The sequence below is a fragment of the Crocodylus porosus genome, unplaced genomic scaffold (assembly GCF_001723895.1).
Source record: "Crocodylus porosus isolate Cpor-Errol unplaced genomic scaffold, CroPor_comp1, whole genome shotgun sequence".
In the NCBI taxonomy this organism is placed as follows: domain Eukaryota; kingdom Metazoa; phylum Chordata; order Crocodylia; family Crocodylidae; genus Crocodylus; species Crocodylus porosus.
The window spans coordinates 104800754-104806658 of NW_017728947.1; the positions used below are offsets into that span (position 1 = coordinate 104800754).

The 5905-nt window shown below is 47.6% G+C and overlaps 1 protein-coding gene across 5 annotated transcripts in view; it reads right to left on the reverse strand.

Moving 5' to 3' along the window:
* The window catches only part of ZBTB1 (zinc finger and BTB domain containing 1), a 30678-nt gene extending 24793 nt beyond the window's left edge, over positions 1-5885 (reverse strand). The window contains exon 1 of one of the 5 annotated variants that reach the window (XM_019550831.1): positions 4647-5181. The gene's annotated coding sequence lies outside the window, so the exon portion shown is untranslated. Of the gene's footprint in view, positions 1-4646; positions 5182-5503 lie in introns of those variants that run through there. The other 4 variants (XM_019550832.1, XM_019550833.1, XM_019550828.1 and 1 more) reach the window with 4 other exon arrangements.
* Between the last annotated feature and the right edge of the window lie 20 nt (positions 5886-5905).

A 5905-nucleotide genomic window follows, 5' to 3' on the forward strand; every position in this document is an offset into this window, starting at 1 on the left:
TGGTCAGGCATGATCTGCCTGCCACGAACCCGTGCTGGTTTCCCCTCAGCATAATTTGTCCTGCCGGGCTCTCACAAATGTGAGCCTTGATAATTTTTTCAAAGACTTTGCCAAGGATGGAGGTGAGACTAACTGGCCTATAGTTTATATTTAATTCCTTTTACTATGTTACATTGCAACATAACAGATACAAATAGGGTCTAAAAAAAGGTGCACAGACAGATCAGATAGCTGCATCCCTTAGACAAAGGCCTCCTAACTGAGCACAGTAGGTAAGTAGTTTGACTGTATAATTTGACATGCTATACGTTTTAATGTTTAGAAATGTTTTAACCAACAAGACAATTCCTACAACTTCTTTCTAAGTAAGGAGAGCTAGGAAAAATTTCCATTTTAAATTGTCTGGCTTCTAAGATAAGTACCACAGATTTCAGAATTTAGGATCTTTCCTAAAATTAGATGGTGGTTTTCAAAACCCAACATTTCCACTGCTGAGCAGGCAAAAACCAAGAGGTTACACACAAAACTGCCAGCTACTTTTCTGCAGAAACCAAGATCTGACTGAACAAAATAAAATAAATGAAATCTTTGAACTTAGTGCTAAAGAAAAGTGAGACTTTCCCTCAAAAATATGTCTGTAAGTTATCCTAACGAGAGAGTCAGACAGTGACAAAACAAATTGGCCTGAGGAATCCTGCCCCTTCTGAACAGGGATGTTAGGTTTTTGAGCCAGTTCTAATAAAGGACACTTAAAAGTTAGGTGCCTGGGCCCCTGTTAGATACCTTGGCTCCCTACACACTGCTCAGGGGGCCTACAAGGGCTCACACTGTGATCCCAAACAGCCAACAGGCTGGGAAAAGTGTACCTAGAGCTCACCAAGAGATAAGCGGCGAGAGCCAGGCACTCTTACTGCTCAGGTCTTTTGTTCCAGACTCCAGGGAGGTACCTCCACACACTCTGGTGCCACAGCCCCAAACCCTCTCCTAACAGTAGGTACCTATGCCTTTTGTTTCAAAGAGTGGAGTGGGACTTGCTTTTAAAACGAAGCAGAGAAGGCAGAGCTGCCCTTTATGTAGGAACCCAGGGGCTAGAGGTCTCACCTCATCGCCTTCTCAGGGACTGGCAAAATACACAGATACTCATGAGAAGGAAGTCTGGGACCCTTGTTTCCCCTGCTGCCACCAGGCTGCACAGCTGAGCTCACTCTCGTACTCTTTCTGGCTCGCTGACTGTTGCATTCTTTTCAGCTCTGCTTTGACAGGAAGGGTGGAGAGTGTCCCCACCCACACCAGCCTATGGCCCAGTAATCAAGACACTACCCTGGAGTGAGCTATGCTGGTTTGAATCCCCTTTCGCAGGGGCAGGAATGTAGCCCAGGTTTCTCCCCACCTGGAGACTGCTTTAACTTTGCACTCAGAAGCTTGTCTTAACTTTATACCAAGCATGCAACTCGTCCAATAGAAAATATCATCCACAAAAATCCTAACCACCATGTGGCAGCACGTGACTCCTCTGCCTGGGGTGTTACAGTGTGACAGCTGCAACTGCATTTTGTGTGAAGTCTGACTCTGTTGGTGCGTGTTACCTACAAAAGCAAGCCCTTCAGTCCCAGAAATGCCTACTTTCAAGGAGCCTAATCATATTCATAAAACAAGCAAGGAGCCAATCCTCCTTCAGGACGGGGCAGTCGTAGACATTTCTAGGCACGATTTTAGGCCTCTGTGGAATTTTCTGGTTTAAAACTGTAGTTTTCAACCTGTGGTCCACGGACCTCCTCGCAGACTATGTCTACAGAGTTCGCAAAAGATGACTATTATCTATCAAAAGTATGTGAATACCCACACTTACAATTCGGACGGGTGCACACTTCTATTTTAAATTTCCATAAGGGTCCACACCTCTGTTTGAAATGTTTTAGGGGTCCGCACATGAAAAAAAGGTTGAAAACCACTGGTCTAAAAGTTAGGTACTAACCAAGTTCAGGCACCCTGGTTAGAGCTGAGCAGAATCGTCAGGATCCCCGTTGCGGAAGCCAGCACCAACATGTTGCCCAATTGCTTCTTTGGATCTGGTCCCCTCATCCTTCAGAGGAAGGATTACTTTGATGTGGAGGCTACTGAAGTTAAGGTATCTGGAGAACCTAAGCTACCTGTAGGTTAACAAGTAGAAGAGTTGAGCAAGGGGTGGCAGCAACTCCTTGCGTGCTGTGCAAGGGCTGAGTAGTAGAAAACTCAGCAGCCGCTACGTCAGCTATTCTAGCGACGGTGGAACTGAGGTTCACGCTGCAGCTCAATGGCTTTATTACCGTTTGGGATGTTTGGATGAATCCTGTTCCTCGCCACTGTGAGACCCAACACTGTACTCTCACGATTTGTATCTATACCAACTAATACTTTCACCTGGAGGCCACAAGAGACTTTAATTGTAAATTTGTTTTCTTGCCAGCAAGATCTGTACTATCAATTCTGTAAAAACAGGCTAGGGATAGCCTTTAGTTAGCAACAGGTTTTCAGCTGCCATGCGAGCTAGACCTGAACCCATGAAAGGTGAGACTCAGGTCTCCGGACTGCCAATTTTCTGAGCCACTGAATCCCACATCAGTGGGCGTGCCTACACGAGATGCTACTGACAAGCTACAGCAACGAAGCATCGGCGGGCACAAACCACGAGGCCAATGCTACACTGCTGTAGCGACGAACTACCTTGCTATAGTACATCACTATGGCGATACAGCTGCTAAAAATAACCACGTGCCACTAGGACAGCGCAGTAATGCCTGTTACTGCACCATCATTTAGTACTTCCTAAAGCAAGAACTAAATGATGGCACAGTAACAACTGCGCCGTGGGGAGCATGTGTAGAAGTGTCCACTATTAAGGTTTTGCTGCTGATTCAGCACCTATTTCCACAAATATGGGAAACAGAAGCTGAAAGCTAACAGCGCACACTCTGAGCTGATGACCGCCCATTAAAGCTATACATGCTAGGCAGTCACAATATAAGCACAATGCAGGAAGGAAAAGAAGAGAAGTGTATGTACAGCCTGACTGAGTGAGTTAAGGATGTAAGAGTTGAGCTAACATCTTGAAATCCTATTATGATTGATTTCAAAAGGATCAGGCTCATAGGGAGTAAAACCATAAGGGACAGTTAACATAGTGGTAAATTAACTCTTCAACCACAATGAATCATTGTGGAGCCTCCTCATTACTGTGAACTGATACTTTTACAATTATATAAAGATATTCTGTATTAAGCGATGCAAGTATGATGTAACAAAATACTATAAAAACCATTCACATCAAATTTCTGCCCAGAAATTTAAAAAAATAAACAAATCGTGATAGTCAAGAGTTTTGCAATATGCTGAATACTGCACATTCAGCATAATGTCATAACATCTTAAATTGTTCTTAATGACATTCCTGAGGTCTTCAAATCAACGCTGGATGCCTTCCTCCAAGTTACGCTTTAGCTAAGGACAGGTTATACTTTGCTTAAAACCCAAGCATATGAGGCTCAGTACTGGTGCGAATAGGTGAAGTTTAATGGCCTGTAACAGGTCAGATTAAATGATCTAACAATTTCTTCTGGTCTTAAACTCTTTGAAACCTACTAGTAGTACATTTTTTTCTGTTAAAAGCATCTAAAACCTAGGTAAAATAAGTGTTGTTGGACAAAATGATGGACACAGCTAACACTAGAGGGTGCACAGTACATAAAAGGCGTAAAAATTATTAGAAATGAAAAACTGCAGAGCAATTAATCACACGGGTATAAATGAATTATTTATCAGCTGCTGCTATGCCCACATACTGTGTCTGAACAGAAAACCACATCTACTTACTTAGCTACAGTGAACCTCCTTTTAAAAATGGACCTAACCAATGGGATTTGCAGAACTCCATTATTACACTACTACTCAGAAAGGGATTTAAATATTTGCCAGAAGATAACGGTGAAACCCTTGTGCCTGGGGCCAGGAATACACTCTAAATCTACTGTCCACAATGGAAGATGGACCCTGGATGTCTCACAATGTGGACAAACAATAGTCAGGGGGAAAACCAGAGAGAAGCTCAACATCAGAAGCCAAGACAGCATCTTTATCAGGGTACATTCAGGACCCCAGTTCTGGGTATCTGTGCTACAAGCTGGACATAGACTGAGGTCATTAAGGCCTTTGCCTGTACTAGATTCCCAGCATTTCTCTAACATCAAATCTGGTATGCATACAGCATCAGCTGTACCTGTATCTAGCTTCTGCCATCCAGACTCAGATGACACTCCTCTGACTAAAACCCTCCAGACCAGCACTCCCACCAGAGCAGGTCCAGAAGCAGCAATGGGAAAGATTCAAGAAGAAATGTTTTTTTGCAGGTACAACTTGAGCATGTGATTTTAGCCCGTTCAGTTACTGAATTGCAAGAGTATCTTCCCCTCCACACACTCCCAGATCCTCCCAACTCCCGGAGAGAAGGACCTCTGACAACCTACCTGCTCCCACCCTCTAGCTGCTGCGAGTTACAACTGCACTAGCTGGATTGCCCCATACACTGACCCCCACCTGACATCCTCCATTCATACACAGAGCTTCTCAGCCTCTCTGCCCTCGGAGGTCTCCCAAACGGCCGCAAAACGAACCTGCTGAGATTGTTTCCTATTACTTTCCAAAGAGGTTTTGCAGCCAGTCTGGACCTTTCTAGAGAGTCCTGTTGATGCAGTATGCTGTTATTTAGGTTAACTCTGAGCACTGAGACACTGCACCGAGCAGTCGGCATCCTCCCGTCACCGGCCCGTGGCCTTTTCAAGCCCTATCATGGAAAACCCTGACTGAGCCCCTCTCATCACAGGGATCGGCTGCAAGTAGCAGAGGAACGCAGCATGGCTTCAATCGACAGAATGCCTTGGATGGTCGAACGCAGCGAGTGCTGCACTTCCCTGTCCTACTGTCACTAACCGGGAAACGTGCAATACCCCGAGCTCACGCACATGGTAGCCTTATGGTTTTTAAATAGCATCCAATACCTGCTTCCCATCCAGCAGTGCCTTCACATCACTTGGAGCAGATGGGCACCACACACCAGTTGGCGAATACATTTGTATCAGAGAAACAGAGATAAAAACTACTCTTAAACAAAAAGAAAAACCATAGACCACAGTCTTCACCCCCACTTCCTCAAGGCCTTGACTCTCAGCCACCACCTCCCTGCCGGGGAAGGAATGAAGACTCCCCTGTAGAAAGCGGCTGCAGGCACACGGAGGGCTTACGCAGCTGCTGCTCCCTCCCACGCTGCCTCCGGAGAAGCCCTGCGGTCTGCCAGAGCAGAGCGCGAAGCCTGAGCCCGCTGGGCATGGGGTGGAGCCGGCGCTCTGGGCCTCGGGCGCCCGAGCTCGAACGACTGCCATAAAGACGAGGGAAAACACCTGGTCCCTCTCGCTGCGCAGACGAGGCGCACCGATGGCTCAAAGTTGCTGCGAAGTTAAGTTTAGTCAGATACCTGGAAACACTTCTTCACCGCGAGAGCAGGGAGCGAGAGGACCAGGCGCCCGGGGCCGCAGCGCACTCCCCGTTGCTGGAGGTGTCCGAGCGCGGCCTGCTTTCTACCCCGGGGGCTTCCCGCCCTCCCCGCTCCGCGGGCCAGGCTGCTTCTCAGCCTCCCTCAACCCGGGCTCTAGGCAGGGCTGGGCGCTTGGACCGAGCTGCTGGGACCAAAGCCAGGTTGTGAGTCTCCTCTGCCCAGGGCCGGAGTCGTGGGGAGCCAGGACTTTCCCTCACGGCCAAGAGGGGCCGGGGCCGGCGGAGGCTGCCTTCCTCTGCAGCACGGCCAGGCCGCATCCTGCCACCGCGCGCGGAAGCAGGACCAGGGCCAGGCCCATCGCCGAGGCCTCTCGGAGCAGCC